The sequence below is a fragment of the Anticarsia gemmatalis genome, chromosome 19, assembly GCF_050436995.1.
Source record: "Anticarsia gemmatalis isolate Benzon Research Colony breed Stoneville strain chromosome 19, ilAntGemm2 primary, whole genome shotgun sequence".
Taxonomy (NCBI): domain Eukaryota; kingdom Metazoa; phylum Arthropoda; class Insecta; order Lepidoptera; family Erebidae; genus Anticarsia; species Anticarsia gemmatalis.
Genome location: NC_134763.1, coordinates 7,153,156 through 7,178,046, shown reverse-complemented (window position 1 = coordinate 7,178,046; position 24,891 = coordinate 7,153,156). Strand labels below are relative to the sequence as shown.

General features: G+C 33.3%; 1 protein-coding gene across 4 annotated transcripts in view; it reads right to left on the bottom strand.

Moving 5' to 3' along the window:
- The window catches only part of LOC142980972 (nephrin-like), a 173,831-nt gene that overhangs the window by 49,635 nt on the left and 99,305 nt on the right, over window positions 1-24,891 (bottom strand). For 3 of the 4 annotated variants that reach the window (XM_076126612.1, XM_076126616.1, XM_076126615.1), the window contains one exon: window positions 19,403-19,454. The exons of the other annotated variant lie outside the window; for it this stretch is intronic. The gene's annotated coding sequence lies outside the window, so the exon portion shown is untranslated. The remainder of the gene's footprint in view (window positions 1-19,402; window positions 19,455-24,891) is intronic. 4 annotated transcript variants of the gene reach the window in all.

Here is a 24,891-nt window from a genome sequence, read left to right as displayed (position 1 = left end):
ACACAAGTATTCAGGGACTTACTGCCACGCATTTTTACACTTTGCCCTAGAAATCATCGCACAAATTGAAAGCCGTGCTTCTCAGCCAAATATTGTTCTGTAGTACCTATGTATATGTGAACAAAATAATTCAATTTCAATGAAAAAAGCCTTTATTTGTAAAATACGCCTGTTTTTCCTCGAAGCTTTTACTTGTTAGAAGGTTAATAAATACATTTTCACAATGAGAAAACATTTTTGGAGTATTGAATGATGTTTTTTTACCATTTATTTTGTAAATTATCCATAAAATTAATATGCGGTATAGTCATTTAAAATTTTTTGTTTAAGATTAGAAAATATTTCTTAAAATATGTTATGATTTGGACACGTTCCTGAAATGATAGCTAGTGAAAGTGAGAGACCAAGGGGTCTGAAAATCTGCAGGAAAGGCCTGTATTCAGTAGTGAGACATTGACATAAATTTATTGACTTTCCCATATACGTATGTATGTATATTGACATCCGCTAAGTAAAAATAATAAAAAAGAGTGTAAACAGCTGGAGGCTTTTTGTGGAGTGTTTATGTGTATTCATTTTTTTGGGAATAAGGCACAATACAATCAATAATATCATAAAAAATACGATGAAGTAGCAGATTTTATTATGATCTTTATCAAAACTCACAACCTATAACATGAACAATCGATCTCAAACCTAATTTATTCATAGCTCTAAGGGAAAAAGTTGTATCGTAACGGTCGGGTACTTTGGCATCGTAAAATAAACAAAATGAATGATTAGATTAGCATCGAACAAGATTGAGGTAATTGAACGGAAATGCCAAGGCGAAGGGGCACGGGTCACCGTGGTTCCGGTTTGTCTTGCGGTTACACGGCATTATTAATGTTGCGGCCACGAAATTAGCGGGTAATTATGTGATTTTTTTTTATTTGAGAAGCCCAGACTAAACGATGAAATAATTGTACTATTTGTGTCAGTGCAAACTATAATATGTTCCTTGTAAAATGAGTGATATGTGCCCATGACAGATTTATTATAACTATGTTAAATACAGGTTTTGAAATCATCATGGTTGTTATATCACATCTTCTACAATTTTCATATTAAGCATTGACTGGGTTTATTTCTTCTGAAGCATTGTAGCCGGTGGTTCTTAATGACATTATGTAGGAATATGTATGATGTAAGGGAAGTTTGTAAAGATCGTACCAAGTAGCGTTCTTTAGTCTCTGTCTACCGGTGTAGTTGCGGGTGTGTTGGAAAAAAGAGTACTTAATTTGATGTATGTTTGTACGTTTACACCATGATATAGTTTGGTGGCACGTGATCTAACTTTACTAGTTAGTGAATGTAAGCAACATAATAGAATAATGTAATGAAGAAATGTATAACTTATTCAAAAAGTTCGACAACTTAAGCCCAGAATATTTTTACACATCATTAACATTAACATCTAAATACATACAAAAATAAATAATAACTAGTATAGTCTTGGTTGTATTGAGCTTGTAAACACGACGCCTACATACTTGTAACTTAATATCCGTGAACATTTGACATAAAGTAGACATTATTCAAATCTGTGTTATGTACTTATCTACACGTGTGCGTGGGCTTGAACATTAAACGCCAAACCTTAGACCTTAATGGAATGCGAAACTTGACTAATAAAATTAAGAGCTATTTAAAGATTATGTGATTTTGTAATTATTTGTAAAGGCATGGTGTGTTGGTAATTTACGCTAATTCCCGAAGTTTAGTTCTAATTTAGCCAATGTTGTTATTTTGCTGCAGGCAATCATATTATGAGTTTTTGTCTTAACTATCTAGTTAGGACAACAACTCATACTCCTCTTAAATATTTTTAAACTTCATAATACTTTAGAAAGATACATCTGTATTTATCCAAAATCTTGAGTTAAAAATATGTTCATAAATTTATTAGAACAGGTAGACATAATGTGTGGATAGCATCTCCAAAAAAACTCTAACTAATTAGTGAAGTTATAAACTGTGTGTTATAAAATAATATACATTAGCAAGAAGATTAGCAGTAGAAACAAGGCATTTTTAATGCGTGTAAAGCATAAATTATAATGTTAAAAAAATTCATTTATCGCGTTCGCTCAATTCGTGGCTCCACATTGTACGTGATCTGCCGAATTGTGCTGGTCAAACAGTATTATTTTACGCTTCATAATTTCGTGCACGCTACCTGTCTATGAAATTACGATATAATACATATTATATTGTACGCGTTTGGTAAATAACTTTTTACATACTCGTATTATTATAACAATTTTTATGCTTAAAACCTTAGAGACTGTAATTTGAGTGTTTACGTTGGTCGCGTTGATAATTTAATTTACAGTTAATATTAACTTGAGAAAAATTTTGTATTTTCTTGAATAATAAGTAATATGTTGTAATAAGTTCCTATAGAATACGCTAGGGGCGCTGATCAGCTTTTTTTATTAGACTTTTTAGATTGATAGTTTCTCGATAGTTGATATTCATTGCCGTGCTGTTCAAAGCTTTTATAGAAAAATACAATTCCACACTAAAAATACTTGTGTTTGTGTAGAATTTAAAAACGTACTGCAAAGTTCACGATAACCGAAGCTACTATTGTGGCTCACACAAACAGTTTATTCCGAGTGGAATTACACATTGATTATTATTGTACAGCAAGGCTTGCTACACACGTATTCGGTTCGGCAATACTCGTATTTATAAAACTACAAAGCCGAATCGAAGCAATTAGTGCAATTGTGCCGCTCGTGCCGATTGGGTAGTTCCTTCGGGTTTGATCACCATGCGGCTTAAACATTCAAGCGCGGTGATGTCGAGCGGCATTTTCCCTGAACATTCATCTACACATATTCGGTTTTGCCACCCGACTAGGCCGATTAATGCCGAATTGAATATGTGTGTAGCAAGCCTTACAATACAGGGTTTTTTCCTAGCGTTGGTGTATCTTGATTTAAGAAAGTTATTCAAGTTCAAAAGGAAACTAATAAAAGATGAACTATAAGGTAATTTAAACTTTTCACGAACTGCCTAACGAATATTTAATCAATTTAAATGTCGATAACAGTCGTTCATTAAAAGTCGCTTAATTTACTATTAATTGTCGAGTCGTTTCAAATAGAGGATAATTTTATGATGTGCTATTATTAAGTGGAACTGTTGTTTCTGCCTTTCTGGCGTGGGTGGTAACATAAATGACTGATGATAATGAGGTTGGCGCTTCTATACCCAGGTCGGTCAAACACTTTATTTTTGTAATTTATACTAGACTATTCTCAATAATAGACTGGAGATTGGTGGATTGTCCTGGATATGGCAAAACGCCTACCCATTTCTGTGCCTATATTTTCGGATATAGCAGGCGTATGAAATAAAAACAAGATATCTATAGCGCTATACATAGATAATTTGGAAGGTAGGGAAAGGTCTTGCCCAACAGGCGAACACTGCAGAATCCTAGTAAAAATAAGTTATAGTTGTAAAGTTTTTTTTTAAATTCAATTTTCAACGAGATGCAATTTCACAAAAGTTTCAGTGAAAACTTGAGTGAAATACGTGACTTCCTAGATAATGCAAGTTGTTATTTCATTGTAGAATAAGTTCTACGAACAAACTTTTTGTTAAATGTAATTGTATTTCTTCTTTAGTTGTCTTTAATGATATATGCTGTATATACTAGCAGATGCCTGCGGTTTTGACCACATGTGTACACAATAGCAAGTAAAATAGTTCTCTATCTATACTTATAATAAATCAGTAGAGAGTTCAAGGTCAGGTTTTTTTCTGTCTGTATGTTACGCTATCACGTAAAAACTACCGGATAGAATGCACTGACATTTGTTATATGCATAGAATAAGTAGTGGAGCAAGTATTGGGATACTTTTTATCGCATAAAATTTCATAGATTTTTAGAAAATTGAATAAAATACGTAGAAATCGTTTGAACCTGCGTTTCCCTAAAGAGACCATAGATGGCATTGCAATTAATTTCACAACATTCGCATATGGTTAATGCGGTGCCTGCCGTATCGATACCTGTTGTTAGCACCAACCAATAGATGGCGTTATGGTCAGCAACACAGCATGTTTTTCCTAATTAATTTATTTTGATTGCTTTATAGTAAAAAAAATACCTTTAAAACAGGCTATACATTTATAAGATTTTCAAACATAAATGTTGTATGATATATTACACAAAAATGTCGGTTTACGTGGGTCCGGTGCGCTCGGGATATCTTAGATGGCAAACCGAGTAATTTCGTTTGTTGTCGTTGTTCGCCGCAACTAACAGATGGCGTTGCAGTTCGTAACACATAACCAAAAATTGGTTGCATTAAGGAAATAAATTGCATAGATATGAAACAGACTATGTGGTAAGTTTTAAAAAATAAACAACGGATGATATATAAAAAATAATTACGGGTTACGCGGTTTCGGACGTATCATCGCAAGTATACATTATTACGCGTGTGAAGAGCTCCGGCGCAGATAGGTCTGTCTGTAGCTATAATAATATTCTGAATCCAGACGGGTAAGCAATGGTCAGTCTTTAATAGGGTATTATATTTTACACTGTAAACTGGTACGGATACTGACGAGAGAGGAAAAGAAGGTAACCACAGGATATCAGGCCTGCCTGAGCCTGTGTCACATTGTGTGTCCCTTTCGTAAATAACCATTAGATGACAAAGAGTTGTTAGCATTTTTATGTGTAGGTGTATCGAGTGCTTCGCAATTTGCGTGCTCAAACGAATAAGCAACAGTACGAAATTCACGCGAGCGGAGCCGCACGGGTCAGCTAGTTTCTAAATATAAGTACAATTATTCGAACTGCGTTTGGTCTGACTTATTTTGTTCAACTGGTTCGGCATAAAAGTGTTCTTAGAAACAGAAAGCCCTAATTACATTAGTATAAAATAATATACACACTAGTATAAAAATGAATCGCTAAACTTGTTGCTAAGCGCATATCTCGGGAGCAGTAAACTGTTTGAACCTCGCTAATTCTTATTTTATAATATTCATTAAAGTACAGAATATTTGTTCTTACACAAAAAAGATTGAGCAAAAAAAAAATGAAGAAATCATATTCAATTTTAAAAATAAAGAATTGACGAGAAGGCGGTAAAATATTCGCTGTGTCAGCTAGTTGGTTATATTTCTTTCGATTTTTACGATCTGCTGCACATTGCTCGCTTTTTTATTATCTTAGAACACCCTGTAAATATCTGCAGAAAATATTTACGTAAAAACTTTTTACAAGATGTTCAATAAAATATTTAGGAGCATAATACAACATCCCTTGTAAAGTCTTCGTAAAGTAGATGAAGTCTATTTACTTTATGCAAATCAAGGAGCACAGAACAGATTTTTATCAAAATCTTTATCAAGACTTTTTGTAAGCAACAAGGAACAACTTGATCTCTCGCAAAAAAAACTCGGATTTTTTCGTTTCCTTTCAAACACTAGTTATATCATTGTTGTAAAATAATGCTTAACTTTTTGGAAGCACGCGAAATTTTTCATAAATCTAGAATCCAATTCATAATCCTGGTGTGTTTTTAATAAATAAATAAAATTAACCCATTAATGACTCACTGCTGAGCAAGGGTCTCCTCCCGTAATGAGTAAGGGATTAGGCCTTGGTTTACGCTGGCCAAATGCGATCAGCATAACCATGGTGCCAAAGTCTTCAACAATACGGAAGAAATAAACAATCAAACTCGAAACAAATTCTCGAACGGCAACATTTCATAAGCTAAAAGTTAAACAATAATTCAACAGCCTTACAAATAAAGCTAAACTCTCTAAACTGATGAAAATCACATAATCACTCTCACACCTTTGAAAATGACATAAAATTAAATGGCAACGTCAAATACGTCACATGTGTATGTAATTTAACTTCAGTGTAACGTAATTTTGAATTTCGTTAATTTTAATTTGATTTACAAATTGTATGGCGGTACACTTTGTACTTGATTTTGGCAGCAATTCGTTTAATGTACTTTAAATAATTGTTTTCAAGATGAAAGTACTTTTTAATGATGCAGTATTTTTCACATTAAGAATTTGATTTTGCGTAGATAAACTTTTGCTGATAAACCAAAAAAATACTTTTCCATACTAACCAGTACCACTAAAAACAAAGATTTCGACTTGCAGAGGCCTCATGAAGATGGGTACCACCTTCAGGCCTTTCTTTACTCCAAATATGTTGGAGTCGGCTTCCAGTTTCACCGGATGCAGCTATTTTCCAAAAATTTTATATTTAGAATCATTACTATAATCAACCAAACTAAATTTGATTACAATACATTACATTGTTGTATTATAAATTATGAAAATAGCCAGTATCATGACAAAGAAGCTACATAATATACCATCATACTACCAACATACCTAGAATCTAGAAAACAATTTCCTATTCTATCCTCAGACTCATCACTCATTTAAGTTTAAGTGCATCTCGGCTCTAAAAACCCTTAATGTTTTACGACGCTATTTCAGCATAGCAAGTTCCCACACTAAATCGTATTATACTTGAGCAACAACTTTGATTGGTCAAAGCTTGACAACCGTAAACTCATGGATTATCTGCCCTACCATAGAGATCGACATCTACATAATTTGAACAAGATGCCTTTGATAAAGGTCTGTACTGTTGGCTGCGTGAAAAGTTCGCGTGAGAATGTTTTTGTTGTACTTGTTTGAATATGAAAAGTGCAACAATGTAATGTTTAGACAATTTTTCGTGTTAATTGATATTGTATCACGCAGGGCAGTGATTAGGCTTTCACGTTTTAATAGTATAATTGGCTAACAGTCAAATAGACTACTCTTTATCAAATGTCAAGAACATTTTAGTATAGAAATACAACATAGTGACGACACCAGTTTCGTATTTTCGTCGGTTCAAATGAGTATCCAAATATTGTTTCAATCTGTAACCATTTAAATTTCAACATTATTAACGAGAAAAATTACACAGCATTTAAGACGGTTGTTTTACGTGTACAAGTTTATATTTTTTCTTTAAAACAGTCAACTACCATTGTTATCATGGCAACCGCATTTACAACTGAAACGATTGCATCATTGCAAGAACTTCAATCCAAAGAGAAGAGACCCAAAAGTATGACCTAAATAAAACAGGTTTCGTTTCGGAAGCTGATAAGTCTCAGGTCCATCGTACCGGCTGGGTGCAAGTTATTGTTCACATAACTCTCAAGCACAAAAGGCTTTCCAACAATGTATTGTTATATTGCTATATCAAGTGATAATTACTATTAAATTTGATAGTTCATGAGTGGATTGCCTTAGGTTTGAATTTTCGACTCTTATCTTGTAAAGGGAGTCAAACCACAACTTGCCTATCACTTCTCTTAGAATACTATTAACTAAGTTAAAACCATTTAATTAGTATCTGTCTGTATGCACCGTTATACGCAAGATAAAGTGCTTCAAATGTAAGTTTAAATTGTGTTTCAAAGTAATCGAAGTTGCAAGCGCTGAGAAAGTTGTTAGAAAATAATTGATGAACATTGTCGCAGAAACCGTTTTAGAAATATTACATAGAACTGGAATACTTTAAAAACTGTTCAGTGTAATATTTAAAGAGCTTCTATTAACTAAAGTAATTTAATTTAAGCAAAACACTTAAAGAAATGACTTTAAAAAGGTTTCGTGAAGATGTAAGTTAGGTGGCTGTCATAACTCAGAATTAGTTAAGTAAATTATTTTTAACGATGTTTACTAATATTATCATTAAAACTTAATTAATTGGATTGGAACTAAAACAAAATGGTTAAGTTATAAAAATGACAATATTTAAATAATCAAAGGTTTCCAAAGTTATATATTTAAGGTTATTTTATCTGCCTTTGTAAGGATTAAAGATGGATCGTGAGGGATTTACACGGTTCAATTTTCGCCCAGCCACTTCCCCAACGTTTTAGGCATTTATAGTCCAACAACTCATCTGTGATACTTGGCCAGCACGATTTATCTTGGTTATAATAAACAAATCTATGTAATTCCAGTAATTATATTGTAAAGTAACTGTATGAGACCGACGTCAGCTGCATACCATAATCCTGCGGGTCACTGATGTTCTAAATATTGTATTCCTAAATCAGTAAAACCTTACATAAAGGCTTTCTACTAGATATTTATTTAAATTACAGTTGCCACTAAACCGTATTGCCATTGAAACAGTCGATATTCGCAGAGCGGCAAAAATTATATAGATTTAGTCACCCATGTAACCCCCCCCCCCCCATTAGCGATATTCGTGTTCTATAATTCCGGGTCGGTACAAGATGCGCAAGACCTTAGAGGCTTAACTTTTTGCCTCATATACCATATAAGGCTATGGGTTACGAAAATGTCAAAAATAATTCCAAGTCACAGTCTTGAGTCTTGAAGGTTTTTTCTTGATGTTTTATAATGACCTTTATATATTTTTTTTATGTTTAAAGAAGCCTAACAAATACCCACTTTAAGTTGCCGGAACCACTCAATATTGCTGTGTATCCGTCACAAGTGAATAATTTAAGAAAAAATCCTTACTTTTTGTTGTAATATGTTGTTCAGATTGTATTTATTGTGTAATAGGCTAGTTTATAAAGCAATGTCTAATGTCTATTCATAAATTGTATGTTTGTATTATAAAAAATATGTTTTTAAAGGTCATTAATGTGGTTTGTTCTATAAACAGTCATCGTCGACCCTCACAAATTACTTATTCTATTGCTACTTGTACTTGCTTTAACTACTACGCCAATTAGTAGCTTATGTTAGTCAAAATTTCGAAAATATGCGGTACATAATTTATAAATGAATACTCTCACAATTTCTGACTTACTTATGCAAAGTATTTGATAGCAAGTTCAAGAATATCACAATAACAGTTCATATCTCAAACATCTCAAAGGCAGGGATTGTCATCACAATCCGTCAAGTAATTTTCATAAAGCCAAACCAAACAGACATATAATAAAAATATTTTTCTGAAGTCCGAAGTCAAATATAGAATTTATAAACAATGTCCAATACAACACACGTGTTTGTGGCCACAGATGCACAATATTTTATCTAAATGTAAACATTCTTGTCTAAATATTAACTTTCGTTTCAACAATGGACATGTTTCATATCGAGAGAATTCCACAATTCTAATAAACGTTCCACTGTCTGAATACAATTCACACATTTTCGAAATCTTGGAATTCGAAGGTCAGTCGTAGGGTCAAGGTCACGATGTAAAGGTCACATACGATTTTCGTCATTATGTTTAATATTCATAACTTAATAAAAGCATGTTGTTTTGATAGTTTGGTACTAATTAGGGTATTTTAATTAATGAAACATTTCTAAAGGTTAAAATTTTATGCGGTGGCGACAGTAGCAAAGGCGATAGACGCAAAGCTAGACACACCTAATAATAGTATAATGAGCATTTTTGTAGGAGGAGATTTACTGGTATCTTTGAAATCTATAAAATTGATAAAAAAGACAATATTTCCAACAAAACCTAGATTATCTCTGATCAACAAAAGTTCTTTTCTATTTTTGTAGTAAGCATTGTCTTCAGATTAAATTCAATTATAATAGTAAACTGATACTTTACAATTTTCTAATAAAACGCCGAATGAAAAATAGTACGCCAAGCCTAATTCCAAATTAGACATCTAAAGGAAAAACAAACAGAAATTTGTATACAACTAACCTTTCCATTATCTCCCGAAATTGAGAACACAGTTGCAATTCGGGCAAAATTCATTAAGCAAACCCTTCGGGACGCCATCAGCTAAAGAAAGAAACCCACATGAGTACAATAAATCGTAAGAAAGGTGAAAGGTACTGCCATTGCTCACGTCGGCCTCCGTTTAGTGCCAACACACAATGTATGGACTTATATTGAGAATTTGTGCCCGCATTGCCCGCCCCTGCCGCCGTATTACTTCCTGATTCTGTTATTTATTTTGTGACTCTGGATGAGGAAGGGTACGAATAATAAGGCGGTGTTAGTCTGTTTTTGGTGTTAGAGGATTGGCTTTGTATGTTGATGGTAAATCATAATTTCTGCTAGACTTTTAAAGTTAGAATATTATGCTTTTACATTACATGCTATAATTTTAACGTAAAATTTCCCTATTGGTATCAATATTTGAAATGAAAGAAAGCAATTATAGAATGGGGACGGACATGGAATTTTTCATTGAATGAAAAGAAGCCCTCGCGACTGGGGCAATGGGCAAAAGTTATCAATTAAGACTGAGACAATTTTTTTCCTTACGATAATAAAAGAAGAAATGTTGACCACAAGTAAAGTGACCTTTGCGTGTAAGTTTTTTATGCGGTCTAGGATATTTCACTTTAATATTTCAGGCTGGCAACCCTTCCGCATAGAAAACCAGTATTCAAAGCAGCGTTTTCCCTTTTTCAATATAGTTTTTATTTCGGAACTGTTTTCAGAGTTGAATTTTTAGTTTTTCGTTTTGGAAAACGAGGCTTATAGCGGTCTGAGTTATTTATAAACTGTTTGCAAACAAGAAAACCAATTCCGAACCCCAGTCCGGTCTGTATTAGGTCCGGCAAAAATGTTGGTTTTATTCAGGTCCAATCATCTATCCCTGCTAGGAATTTTGGTCAGTTGTAAAGGGTTGAGGCTCTCTGCTGTTTGTAAATGTGAATACTTCCGCAGCATATGAGGTTAACTAGAGACCGCCCGCGACTTCGTCTGCGTGAAAACCCATCCTGTGTAAATCCCGATTTGGAATTGCGTGAAAGAGTAACAAGCATTCATACTAGATTTATAAAATATCTGCGTCAGAGTTAATTCTTGAAGCAGAAACTATCTGTTTTCACATATTTTTTCTTTTATTGCAATATTCTTCTGTAAATATTTTTTTATTGACAAGTGAGTGGTGTCTAAATCTTCGATTTTTTAAGTTTTTACGGCCTAGCTACAAACTTTACAAGAACCATATAAGCTAAATATATGGTTCTTGTAAAGTTTGTAGCATATCGTTTGTACCATATATGCTAAATCTTTATAAGTCAATAAATATAAATGACTATATTCTTTAATGTTGACATTTCTTTCTATAATAAACTAGCTGACCCGCGCAACTTCGCTTGCGTCACATTAGATAGAATGGGTCAAAATTTTCCCCGCTTTCGTAACATTTTTTTATCGCTACTCTGCTCCTATTAGTCGTAGCGTGATGATATATAGCCTATAACCTTCCTCGATAAATGGACTATATAACACTGAAAGAATTTTTCAAATCGGACCAGTAGTTCCTGAGATTAGAGCGTTCAAACAAACAAACAAACAAACTCTTCAGCATTATAATATTATATAGTATATATAGATTAAAATAATTGCCAAAAACGGACTAAAAAAGAATATAATATTACGCATTCGCACATCGGGGGGTACACTAGGATTCGACTACATTGAATGTTCGATGATTTGTTGTGTTTCTTAATATAATTCTATTGGTTTATGCGAATCAAGGTATCAAGGTATCAGTAATAATAGCCATCCGGTACTGCCTGACTCGAGTGCATGTATAAAAAAATTAACTGTATCACTATTACGACTCATAAGATACAGGCTAACGACAGACAGACAGACGAAGTATTATCTCTAAAATAGGGTTATTTTCGAAAAATGAGTGGGGCTAAAAGTTCTATACTCAGACCTTAGTGAGAAATGAATAGCGCTAGGCAGACACTCAATTGTTATCCCTATGTTATTGTGGAACTAAGATCCCATTTGCATATTAGAGCACGGCAACAAAACTTATTCAAAAAGAAACATATCTATACAAAAAAGGATACATTTACGACTTGTTTTTTTTACAAATAAAACCATAAAACATAAAATGCTATATATCATAAAATCCGTCCATATCTCTGATACACGTATATAAAATATATAAAGTGCTTAAGTGAGGAAAATATTAATTATTGAAGTTAGGTCGTAACCGCACGTCGTAATGGTCGGACAGTCGTAAAGAAAACAAGATAGCTTTGTGTTACACCGCCCGAGCCTTGGGACCCTATTGAACACTAAACTGGATAGGGCCTGGCCATATAGTACTAAAAATATATTTTTATTAATCGTTTTTCGTTTGTTGATTTTTTTTTCGTCGCAATAAGTAATCTGTTTGTGGTATCGTAGCTTGATAACGAATGAACTAATTATGACTGTGTTTGTCTATTTGAGAGCGTGATTAAAATGAGCTGCTGTGATTAGCTCGAGACTCTTCGGATTTCCTGATTTGGTGACTCTGAGGCAGCGGTTTGCAACCTTGCCTAATTTAAAAATGAAGTGATTTTTTTGTCTTTGTCACACACGGTAGAGCGGGTAAAGTTAAAGCGACAGCATGTGATCTAAGTTTGTATATCACTGTGGTGATTAATGTAGTAATTCAGCCGTAGGATTAGCAATTTGTTGGGAGACTAGTTATGAAGGATTTAATAACTATGCTATCGTTTAATTCTTAATTTGTAGATCATTTATTTACATTTGACCTAAAAGATTAAATGCTTCAGTAGCTTTGAATTTTCTTTCTTTTGTGTGAATATTTGAATGTAGTTTTCTTCAAAAATAGATATTTTTCCACGGATGCCGCCTAACACATTAAGCACTAACGGTAGATTGCTTTAAACAGTCTTTAAGTCTGACTAGAAGAAGTGATGAGTCACCGTTACAGCGAGGACTATTGAGCTTTGATCCCCCGTTTATGTAACTTCGCTTGCGTCACATAAGAGAATCATAATTTTCTCCGTTTTTGTAACATTTTTCACTGGTATTCTGCTCCTATTGATCGTACCGTGATGATATATAGCTTATAGCCTTCCTCGATAAATGGACTATCTAACACTGAAAGATTTTTTCAAATCGGGCCAGTAGTTCCCGAGATTAGCGCGTTTAAACAAACAAACAAACAAACGAACAAACAAACAAACAAACAATCAAACAAACAAACTCTTCAGCTTTATAATATTAGTATAGATATGCCTATCAAGTGCGCTCTGTCCTTTCTTCCTGCTTTGTTCTTACTACTGTTTTTAAAAATGCTTGGAAAAAATATGTACTATTTATATATTGTGAACACACCCTATCCCTGCGTGAGTATCCACAGTTCAGTTCTTAAGGCGTACATCGACATAGCCGGGATTTTTGTGCCGGCTTTCCTAATAATAGTTAACCCGGCTCACTAGTACTATTGTCGTAAACCAGTGGTATTCTGTTGCCTTCGTCTGATGTATTGAAGAGGATTGGGTGTTTAGATGTACAGAATGCTGGCTGATAGTTATTTTGTTATAGGTGAGTACGATCTCGGATGATCTAGGGAAAATAGAGAGGAAAATTAGTGTCTATAGAGCTTGTTTTCGTAGATATTTTCTTTTTGTATACGGCTGTGTTTAGTGAAAATGATAAATGAATGATATAACATAATTGTGATGATATTCATAAATATAGCTGCCCCTAAATTTGCAAAAATATTTGTTTAAGTTACTGCCTAAACATATTGTAATACGACATATAGAACAGAACATTGCATGTGAGTTGTAGATAATAATTAATCCTTACTTTTTATTATTTATGTTTTTTGATTTCTACATCAATATGTGTCGTCTCGAAATATCTGTAGGGTGTAAGTACAGTAGCGCAATTCTCTATAAGTAGTCGGAGTTATTGAGTACTCAGTAATAACTATTATTTTTATAGTCAATAACAAGAATAGTTTTTGCGTCCAGTAGAGGCGCTGATCAGACTTTACATTATACAATCTTAATCGATAGCTAGCTGGTTTTCGATAATAGTTGAGAATCGCGCAACAAACCGTTATTTATTCGCGAGTAGGTACATACCATTGAGTTCTCGACCGCTAGAATAAGAATTTTCTACGCCCACCAGTAGAAGCAGATGGCTGATATTCTATTCAAGAAATTGTTGCAAAATTTATGTTAATAGTATACATGGGTGTGTCTGAACACATAATAATGATTTACTGTGTCAAAAATAGCGAAATATTCGCATAGCACACGAATATTGGAACGAAATATGTTGATTTCCCAAATATGCAATAAAATACTGATCTATACAATGTTTTTTGTTATAAATAGTATCAATGTATGAATAATAATAAAATAAATTTTATTTTTTTCGAACACCTGGCCAAAAATATTTTATTCGGAATAAAATATTCACGATGCTCTTTATGTTATTTAGGTTTTGGTTCAACTGCCGATAAAGATGTTATTCAGCTTCTAGCACCAGAAAAATCTGCTGGATAGTCGAAAGATTTGATGCTTAGTGCATTAGACACTATTGCGAACATTTCTTGATATCGAAATAAAAAAAAACAAATCAACTAGAAAATGTTACTAAAAAGTACCTACCGCAAAAATACTTATCGGAGGATTCAAACATGATACTCCCTCCTGATGTATTTTGTAACATGTCATCACATAAGGCACCGATACACTAATTAACACTATAATTTACTTCTAGCGAAACATAAATAACAACTACATAATAAAATATACTTAGTAGTCTATTAGTATCATATGGAAAGCTCTAACCACGGCTCATAGTCATATATGGAGTCAAAGTACCTTGGCAGCCATTAAAGCGTGCTGTATAAAGGAAGCAGAAGCTTGTATTGTAACTTGAGATGGTCATTTGCTGTGCTAACAGCGAGACACACGTGGTAACCGGAGGACAGAGTAAACTTTGCAAAGATGCGAATGCATTTGCATGTAACATCGAACTAGTATCGCGATTCTCCGCAACTTTCGACGACAGGCTAGCTATTGAGAAATTCTCTAAGAAAATCTTATCACGCCTCTAGCGGACGTCGCACGTACTATTTTTGCTGCCCATTATAATATATGTCAAACTTTTGATACTGGGCGATACCGACTGTAGAGAATTGCGCTACTGAAAACTGTTGAGCACTCTACAGATCGGAATCTACAGAAAATTCTTTGCATAGATATTAACGAATCTTTTTTCAGCATCTAACGAGTACATAATACCGAGTAGATATCGAGTAGAGATGAACAGCGCACCTAGTGTTTTCTGTGGGGGTTATTTTTTCTCAAAAAATTTTTACTGTCAAAGTAATGAGTGTGGGACATAGTAATACACCTGGTAATATAACAGTTTGTTATTCGAAGAAAATAAAGATGTTCGATGTTCGGTTCATATCAAACGCTTAAATGGGTTTCTACCCTTATAGAATTGCGTTCTACGTGAGACTATTTTAAATACCTACTTTAAATATTATTATGAACCTAGACTGAAACGAATGAGTTTATTTTTGTCACAGTAAAGAATTTTATTAATTAAGCAATATACTAAAATATAACGAAACATTCCGTAAATACTTTCTATAAATAGTTCTTACGGCACAATAAATTGTATTGAAATAGAAGTAACCGTGTTTATCTAAATCAAAATAGATTTCCAAGTATTTGTTTCAAGCCTGCTTTTATCAATTACCTACTTAATATATTAAAAGTCTATTTGTCTGTAATATACGTCAAACGGTGCGTTATTTCATACTCTTTGGAAGAATTTCAATTAGTCTTTGTGAGAAATTCAAGAGCAAAATTAGATTTTAAATATTAAGGTTTCAGGCGGTCCTGAAAAATACGGAAAAGTTTTCTATAGGTCCCTGTGGGTTTGTTTCATTGGACCAGTGGCTAGTGGCCGCTAGTTTTGCAAGTTTCCACGGTTTTGTTTAGCCTTTTTCGGTTCAACTTTACTTTCATGTAAGTTGGGATTCGACCCTATTTTTTTTGTTTTTGAAGCCAGCTTCCGGGATATGAATGAATTCTTTGGCAAATTTGTAAAAAACTCGTTATTATAAATACAACCTGATCTATTTTACATCATAATATTTTTTCCATTGTTCAGAATTTTAACCGAACGAACAAATATTTTTTTTTGTAATATTATATGTTTCAAATTGGTTTCGTATTTATTTAGCAGCCAATCATTTTTATACAATTACAATATAACAGTGTTGCGAGTGGTATTGTTAATTAAACTAACAGAGCAAATAGTTAAATGATTTTTATGAACTTTGGTTATTGAATTTTTCACCGAACTGTTTCAAATTAAAAGTGAAATATTTTCACGGAAAATCTGTAAAAAATGTAGTTGACGGAACTATAGAAATATAGCATCTGGTGAAAACTATAGATACGTAAAAAATAGATTGAACTGCAAAGCCGAATTTAAAAATAGCCGATGCTGAATGTAAAAATAGCCTAAGCCGAAAGTAAAACTAGCCTAAACCGAATATAATGTTTTTATTTATAGTTTGATTCCCGTTTAGTCGCGTGATATAGACCCATTGGCTAACCTTCCTGCACATTAAGTTAATGTTTGTTAAACCACCGCAAAGCGATTAGTCGTAAAAAAACACATCGGGTTTACAAAAAAGCCGGGAACAATGGTATGTGGAATAATGTAATTTTTCGCACATTTAAAAATGTGAATGTGTGTTGTCATTCGTGCAAATATTTTTACAGGCGGCTTGTAAATAATTCACAGTAAATATTGTATGCAATAAAATATGAATAACTGTTGCGAAATATTATATTGCGATTAAATTGTTGTTCAAAATATGGATATCTAGACAATTTTAATACTAGTGCGAGGTTATCGAAATTCTGTTTGAATGTCTTTTATTACTAAGTTTAGTTACGTATTTTTTATATTATAAATTACATTACAAGCGGGGTTTTTTATACTCATACGCAGGCGAAATTATAATAATTTCGTTACTGTCGATAGATTTTACAGAGAGACACAAATTTCACAGTGACTGCGAACTTGACCTTTCCAAGAGAAGTTTGTAAAGGGCCTCAAGATTGCCTCGAGCGAGGTGCAGTGTGCTCCTACCTTTATTATCATACAATTATATTCAAGCTTTGTTTCATTAAAGTTGGTAGCTGCCTTCCAAAGTTATAACGATATTTATGCGGCTAACAACAAGAGTTATATTTTATTAAATTTTACTTCCTCAAGTAAAACAACATGGAATACTAATTAATATTTTTAATAAGCAGAATTATTTTTTGGTAGAAACTTTTTCGTGAACAGAACTTCGCCGTGTGGAGGCTTAACTTGGTATCTTTTTCGAGTAATTTTTATTTTTATGATTGTTCCGTCTTGAAAACATCTAGTTACTTTGAAAGTTGTAAAATATTATAATGATTAAAGAGTTGTTTTGCTTAAAAGGGATGATGGGAAAAGCTGGTTATGATAATGGTGGATACCACTCAAGGGTTGTTTTTTAATAAACCTTTTTTTTATTACCCTGTACTGCCCCACTGGTGGCCAACTACCTCCTTCATTTTTCCAGTCATCTCTATTGCCTGATCTGCATATCTACTATCACACAGTCTAAATCATCACGCCAGTGTGCCTTGGGTTTGTAAAACTTATATAAAAAACAATGGATATTGTCAATTCCTCAGCTATTAGAATTGCAACAAAATATTGTCAAGTTAGAGGTATTGTACATAAGTTGTCTACAGCCATTATTTTCCTACATATAACTTCGAAATACTTGGATGCTTTCCAAGTCCAGGTACTGTCAATTTGTTTACTTATAGTCACTTTTATAAAACATATTTCTATAATTTTTCTTCAGTCATGTAATATTCTACCCCGTCTTTGTGTACATTGACATAGCTTATAAAATCCTGTAGTAAGTATGATAATTGATTTTATAGACTTATCTTAATTTAAATTCACAGATGCATTAATGCCTCAAAAACCAAATCTTAATCACAACTACTCTTAAAACCGAATTAAATTTATAATTATTATGATTGTTATATAATTATGAAACCACTGATCGGTTTACCTTACCTCGAAAACATTATTAACATCAATACAAAAAATATATATTATTATGTATGGCCTCTTCGAACAAGAGCATTAAAACGAATTTGCATAAATATGAAGTAACAAAATTATAATTCCCATTATTATTTATACAAAAGAAGGCCATATTATATTGGTTTCAGATAATGTACTCAATATGTAGTTTAAACACAGATTGCTGTACCAATTATGATAAATACTGCATCATGATGACAGCTAGCCGCGGCCATGACTGTTCAAAGTAATTAAAACATCAATTTGGCTCTCGAACACATAATAATATCGGAATTGGATACTCATACTTCGTGATTTATTTACCTTTAAATATACATACGTAATATCACGCCTTTTTTCCAAAGGGGTAGACAGAGACAATTTTTTATTTCAGACGTATTTCATAGTCCATAATACAAAGTTTTACAGAGTACAGGAGCTGTCCATTTTGCAACAATTGTGTCCCTTCTGCACACAATCAGTTGAAGATAGCTGTTGAATGCTACTTTTTTTCCTTATTTAAGGATTTTTATAAAACGCTACTTGGAACCATACAAAATTCCCTTGTCTCATTCACATACTTACAACTTATCATACATGACCGCTGGTTACGAGTACTATGCACCTGACCTATAAAAATGTTTTCACAAGGTGAACCTGTTTGAAAAAAATGCCCATTATTGTTCCACTGCTGAGCAAGAGTCTCCTATCGGAATGTGAGTTTTGCCATGAGGCCTCTCTGGCTAAGTGTGGGTTGAGGACTTTGCATGCTCTCAAGAAATGTGTTAAAGAACTTTTAGGCATGTAAGGTTTCATCAAGATTTTTTCTGTACGTTTACGAAATAAGTCGTAAAGATTAAGACCAAAAATAAATCCTTTCAGAGTAAGTAAAAATAATATTTTATTCAGAGCCAAAATATCTCAATTTCGAAATTTGCTTACGGCAAATCGTATTTATAAATATAACGTTGACACGGCCCGGGAAAGTACGAGATCAGAGTTTGTATAAAACAATAAATCTATGTAAGCGTTATGCTAATCTGAAGACCACATACCGCGCAGTACGCCCGCGATTTAGGGATCCGTAATTCTTAAGATATAATAAAAAACCCTTTATAAGATTTGCTCCGAACCTCAATAAAGTAGAACCTTTATTGGTCATTAAAGTTTTTGGCATCCTGATGAATAGTTTATTATCGAGGAGCTATTGATAACGATAAAAAATGTATTAAACGGTAGCTCGATTCTGTACTACTATCGACTACCGAAAACCGGCTTGTATGGAGAAATTTTGTATGAAAATCTAATCAGCGCCTCTGACGGGCGTCGTAGGAACTATTTTGGCAGTACATTCTAAATGTCAAACTTTCGATACTCGACAGAACCGATTGTACAGAATCACGCTATGGGTCTTATGCGAGGAAAATTAAATGTTACAATACCTTATATGTTTGCGACCGACGCGACGTTTCAATCCACAATCGTTGTCAGGACCTGATACAATAGAAACCAAAATTGTAGTAAATTCGACCATTATTGTCATTATTCATTATTATTGCTTTTAGTTTCATAAAACTGTAGTAAACATAATGTCTGTTTACACCTGTTTTGTCTATAAAATAGTATTAAATTACTAGATTTTGTTTATAGATCGAAATTATAATAATTTATGGCGTGAGTCAGACAATTAATTGGCCATTAAGAATATATAATATCCTTTTATTTCTTGATTTAAATAGTTTATAGCAGTAAGTTGTTCTAAATCGCTAAAGTTGTGTTAAACAGAAGAATCATAATGTAAAAAAAATTATTAGAAATTACGATATTTTCTGTCACCCAGGAAAAATAGAGAGAATTATTCTACACGTATATGTAACTAGCTCTTGCCTCGACTCCGTTTACCTAGACTACCTATAGTTAAATAGTCTATTTGGTATACTATCATGTTAGCTACAACACTGCCAAGGATCATTAAAACTAGTTAAGTTATTTTTATGGGAAAGAGTAACAAACATACATACATATCCTCAAAAGCTTTCGCATTTACGATATTAGAAGGTTAAGCTACGGAACGCTAAGTCGCTATAATGCGAGTCTTACTAGCCAGTTTGTTCTTACAAACGTCGGGACAAGGATTGTGATCGATATTGTGTACATGTTAATATTAAGAATTGTGCTCCAGATACGCGTGTTCTTTGTTATTGCTTTTATTTGATTCAATGTTAACATTGTACGTATTGTTAGAAAGTTACCAATTCGATTGTGTGAGTATTATATGGTGTCTCTTCGAAGAACAGTCAGTTCAATGTTTTTATAGCTGTTTTTTAATGTCCCGGTATTGTAGTTTAGGGAAAGGAAATAAGATATTTGGTTTGTAAAAAACCTTATGGTCAGATAATTTCTTAAAAAAATATTATTATAATGTGCCAATTAGTGTTAACGACAATTAGTAGATATTTATCATTTTAGGTTCAAAGAAAGTGAAATGAATTACTTTGTTTCATCGTTAATGTGCTGTTAAATGAAAGTAAATGTTTATCGATTGTTGATTTTAGAACACGGCTACAACTTAAATAAGAAAACGCGGAAAAAAGTCATAAAAAATAATAAGATTTGAACAAATAAACTAAGGCAAGATTGTAACACTAACTATCCACATAGCTTCAGTCAGCTTGAAGCCTGACCTGAACTGTAAACCGCAAATTCAGACACTGAACTGAATGGCTCACTCGACTGATTATTTCAACTGCAATTAGATTGCTGTAATAAAGTCCTGTTGAAATGTGAACAGAACTACCTCTCCACCTGCGATAAGCTGAGCTAAGTGACCGTTTCCACTGAGGCTAAGATATGTAGCGAAGCGAGAAAGGTGTTCGAGGAAGTTGGGTACCTTGAACTAAACAACGTATTAACAATATGGAAGCTACGAGAGACAATGTATTGATGTGAAGTCACTGATCACCCTGTCATGTACAGGGTGATCTTGATGTATACAAGATTGTCATAAACTTTATATTTGCTGGCCACTCCTGTATGCATCACTGAAAAAAACGGAACGATATTTTTTGTGACTTCGATTTCTGGGTCATGTGAACATTTCTCAAAAATCTTTGAATGCTATGCGAATTTTATATTTTTTAGAAAGTTGAATATACGTTTGTTGTTGTTAGTTGTAAGAAAAGCCAGTTTATTGTTAACATTTTTTAAGTTAATATTAATATTTAAGTAGCTCCCCTCAATGATCCATGAAGTTTTTTCAGTCTGTTTAATTGGTTGATAGTAATGTTTTAGAGAAAAGTAGCATAGCACATCTTTGTGTGGAATATCATCTTTATTGCCAGGTTACCTAAGACTTGTTAATAATTCGATAGACATTAGAAGCCACGGCAGTGCTCCAGCCACATTACGTTTCTAAGCTAGATAGCACTGTAGCTGTTAGTACTATTATAAACTTTTATTTGACCACTTCATGCATTAGAAGTGATATAGAATTTTCTGTTCTTTCGAGTTAAATAACAAGAAAAACCGTATTTTATAATTATTATTTGCCTTTCTTTGAGAAGACGTATTAGAGTTAAGACCTTGATTTTAAACCCTAGAGACCTGTCATGTAAAGGTTCTAAATAGAGATACTCATAGCTTTGTCTCGATACCAAAAGTGTGTATTAAACTGTTAAATACTGACTTTCATACACATTAAATTAAATATTATTAGTCAACTCACGCACGGTCATTTAATTACGTACTAGAGCTTGTACTATGGTAATCAAATAATTGATAAACATACTTCTATACTTCTAAATACATACTTATACAGACAAACTCACAAAAACAACTCTTTAAACAATCCTTATTGAGGTATAAGACATGACGAAGTCTTCATGCCAATGAAGCGCGCAAGTCCAACCCATTGGTCAAATGTAGTGACTTGACCAGCGTGATGGAACACCTAATCTATTCTTCAAAGAACCTATGTCATCATTATCACATTATAGGGTAAACACGATTGTGTCCAATACTAAATAAAGATTGTAATTCAAGCACTAACCGTTTCCGAAGCTCTAATGACGCATTGTCCTCGGGTCTAATGTTCTAAGAACAAAGTGAACAATTATTATGAACAATGGACGGTGAACGGTTGCAATCTAATGCTTTATTCTACTGATTACTGTTTGACTATGAATGTTTTTGAGGTTTTTATTTGTTCTACTGTTGAAAATTGCAACGCACACACATTTAAATTGGTCACTATATTACTACATCATCGATTGTGTTGTAATTTTTGGCTAACTATAATACCTCTATATCCAAAAAGGTGAAATCAGATAACGATCGCAATGAAGAATATAGGAATTTAAAAATTATGTGTTATGTGCGTAGTACTAGTAACCGGAGGTCATGTATGATAAGATGTATAGATGTGAAGCAAAGGAAGTTTGTAAGGTTCGTACCAAGTGGTGTTCTCTGGTCTCTGCCTGAAGAAGGCGAGATTTTATGTATGCATGTTTGTGTTATGAGTTTGAGTGACACATAAGACAACAGCCAAAAGAACTAGTCAGGTTATTTAAAGCAAAGTTACTAAACAAGCAAGTTAGAAACTGTATTTAAAGTGAAACTACCGAAAGACTTGTAAAATGCGAAGTTTGCACCGTATCACTTTACAACCCAAGAAGACAAAAAGCGACTTCTCTTCTTATCACAATTTCACCTTCGTATTGCTTTTCCTTTGACACTGCCCTGCGTAGTTTATTACTCAAACGTATACACTCAAGGCTAGGAATTTCCCAGAAATAGGAGTAAATATGACGATATTCCACTTGCTTCTATATTAAATCGTTCTGAATCGATCGTTTATTGCATTCATGTAAAGCCGATAGCCGTAATTCTGAGTATTGCCAAACAGAACGTCCAATAGCAGTCCGAATACCTTCGATATTAAATTCATATCATCAAATTTGAACGCTATCGATGAATAGTGCTTAAAGCATGGTATGTAGTGCTTAGTATTTTAAAATAACTCAATACATGAAATATAAAAAAAATATATGTTGGCTGATTTGACCATTCCACATGAAACTCTAACAGAAATTCACGAAATTAAAAGTCGAATTAATTTAATCAGACACGAGATTTGAATTTAAAAAAAGACGCCTTTACCTCTCGCTTAAATAAAAAGTTTCAGAAGATAAGGCAATCAGCGCCTCTAAAGGTCACCGTAGGAACTATTTTTGCAGTACATTTTAAATGTCAAACTCGTAGAACTCGATAGCACCGTTTGTTAAGAATCGCGCAAAAAAAGTAGAAATAAAATATAACATGTGTATTTCCAAATAAACTATGCCACTCAATAACAAAGCCGAATTCAGTGGAAATACCTTTTTATCAGTGCCTAAACAAACGGTAGCCAATCTATAGATATTGGGAGCAACTCATATATTAGCTGACCAGCCCCTTCAAACGAACATCGCGCCCAGTTAACTTCCACAACTCGAACGGAATCATAAACAGTGTATATCCTTTATTTTCTTTCATATTCGGAAAGAAAACGTTATTCTTTTCCTTCCCAATCCTTTCTCCTATTTACATATACGGGAATAAAGGGAAAACACGGATGATTGGCTGACCGAAGCCGTGCTAGTTAAAATCTGAATTTCGAAAATATATTTTTTTATTTTTTGCTTACCCAATTAGGGCAGAGCGCGTATATGATATTGATTTAAGTATAGGGATTTGATTCGTTCGAATAAAATCTTTTATAGATCAGGCAGTTATTACGAAACCAATTTTGTCATGTTCGGCGGTATTTTTTGCTATCTCGACATTTGCTAGGCTTAATAAAAAAAGGCACTTTGTATGTTAGTTTTAGTTTAAAATATTACTTGTAACTATTACCTTTGAATCTCTAGCTTACATATAAAAAAGTACTGAGGGCTAAATTATTACCACTCATTACAATATTTTAAAGGTAAATAATGATAAAAATTGTTGTAATTTATCGTTAGGTGAACATTTTAGCATCCAGAAATAGTTTGTATCCGTTTTAATTGTTTAATAATACCTATTAAGTATTAAGGCATGACAATATAATTTTAAAGTTCTATACTTTTAGCCGTAATATTTCCATCGCTGTTATCATTAATCATACAGGGTAATCCAAAAACTATCCATACGATAAAAAACGTTTTTGTTAGTAGACAACCAACATAGGTGTCCCGTATTTCAATAAAATTTATAGGATAATATTTCACTGTGCGACGCACGGGACGCTTGGCGGCCACAAATTCAATATCTAGGTGATTTAGTCTATCACGAACGAGCTAATATAATAGTATCGAGTTTGTGTCGACCAAATGTCATATATTCGTTAGCTTTTGACAGTTAGTTGTCAATAAATTAGTTCTATCGATATACGTTAGAGGCGCTGTTAGAGTCGCCGTATATCTGTATCACTTTTTGATTGAATAGTGAGGTTAGATCACGTTCTATAAAACTGTTGCTTTTGTTGTGTTCCCTTCCAACCAATACCAATAACAATCGAGGCATGATACAATTGTTAGAATAATTAACTTCTAAAAACTTTTTGTAGTTTCTCATCCTTTTAGTTAGGTTTCTGAACCAATAATTTGTTATAATCGTCAATATTTGTATAAACCTTTTTGTTTGTTGACAGAATATTTCCTTTCTACGAGTTTGCCTATCACTTTCCTACACAAAAAAATGGATTTCAAGTGTTTGTTCCAAGATATTTCGTGATGAATCAACGAGTATTTGTCCATATTATTTGCTAAGCCAAATTATGCGTGTTGCCCCCAAGCGACTCATTATTCGGTAGCTTCTCGAAATTCCCTACCTTTTGCGCATATTTTTGCAAACACTTTATTTAAAAAAACAAAGCCTGCACTCGACTGTACCGTGGATAATTTGTTTAACT